Here is a 1,823-nt window from a genome sequence, read left to right as displayed (position 1 = left end):
ATTTCTTCTAAAAACGATTTAATGCTACAGATAAAAGTAATATAATGCATAAGATCTTACATAGAAGCACTTTATCTAAGATTGTGCATAAGGTCTTCACCTAAGTTGTCTTAGAAGCATAAGAGCAAAATACATTCAAACCATGGTAGGTTCAGGGATAAGGAATTATACATAGGCAGACCAAAACAAGGTAAGAATATATATTTTCAGAAAGGATATTTTATTTCCACCAAAGTGAAAATTACTATGAACACTGCCAAGGGCAATTTCTCCTAGTTGAAAAAAAAAATTCTGCAAACGGAAAAACTTATCTATAACTTAAGCAAGAAGACATTAGCTTATATAAATCAAACCTAAAACGAGCATAAGTTAGTAAACATGAATAAATGAAACCTAAGACAAACAAATTTCAATCAACAAAGAAGGCACACTTTAACAAACTAAAATTGTCACAGTTAAAAGTGAAGTGGCTGCCCAGCCCCACCATTCCAAAAAAGAATTCACTTTGTGCTTTACTGTAAACAAAGTCAATTTTTTAAGTATTTGATTGTTTATTATAACATCATAAAATTTAAAACTACTCAGACTTCTCACAATTAATAAATCCAATTTGTTTTTTGTAAATATTTCCTGCTTTTAAAACCAAACCTTTCAGATGTACAGAGAATCAACTAGCTTAATAAAATTACAATCTAAGCTAGGTATTTGCTTTTCAGTAAAAGTGAAAATGATATGTTCCTTTTTTTTTATTTGTGTGTGGGGCGGGGGGCGGGGCGGGGGGTTGAGGACACTACTGGAAACAACATTATTAAGTGTGATAAGATATTCCAATGTAAAATATCTATGACAATTAGTTTTCTTTTACACACCTTTAATTACGTCAATTTAAAATGACTGTTACAATTACCACAGTTTTGCTCACAGTTTTCAGTTCACAAATATATTTATTTTAAATAGACAAAATATCAATTTTAGAGGGAGCTGTTCAGTGGCATTGTTAGGGAGCAAGGGGGCACACTTGTCCCTGTGTCGATGATCTGTTGGGACAGTATTTAGCTAAATGGGCTTTCCTTTTCCTAACCATGAGGCATTTGAAACATGCCAAGAGGATCTCTCAGTGCAGGAATCCACCCAGTTATGCATTAGCAGTTTTAGTGCTCTCCTATTATTTTAAAACATATATTACTCATAGCAAAGTTGCCAAAGTGGCAATTCTGGCATCATTTCAACACTTTTCCACATACAAAAGTTAATTCTGAATTCAAATTTTATTAGAATTTTGTTAAATGCTCTTGAAATGTATAATTTTCAAAAGCAAAGGCAAAATATTACAATAAATTTTCTATACGGTATTTTAAAAGTTGTTGAGCGACTTGAATGAAATAAACATGAAGCCTAAAATTGGGCATGAGGAGGTTTTTTTTTTTTAAACAACCATCTCCATCAATTTTCCAAACTGACAGATAGTGAATTTTCAAGAGTTTAATTTTTTTTTTTGCTGGTTGACAACAGTTTCAGAATCACATATACAGCCAAATGAGGGTTTGAGAAAATGTTTATATGAAGTCTTAAAAACGGGCAATAGTTTTAAAAATACCATACACTCAAGTCTGGCTAAAAATCTCAGAACTGTCTTTGCAATTGCGGAGAGACCAATTTCAATGCTTAACAATACTTAATACTTAACCCAAACTGAGAAATAAAACTTATTTTCTATGTTAAAAAATACCCCTCTTCATGTAATCTTTAGTAGAGCCTATTAAACTAGAATCAGGCAGAGAATGGGATACAAATGCACCTTCCAAGGACCTGATTTGGATTAA

The sequence above is a fragment of the Artemia sp. Qi Xiang Cuo genome, chromosome 6, assembly GCF_049724085.1.
Source record: "Artemia sp. Qi Xiang Cuo chromosome 6, ASM4972408v1, whole genome shotgun sequence".
NCBI classification, from domain to species: domain Eukaryota; kingdom Metazoa; phylum Arthropoda; class Branchiopoda; order Anostraca; family Artemiidae; genus Artemia; species Artemia sp. Qi Xiang Cuo.
Note: the sequence above shows the minus strand (reverse complement) of the source record.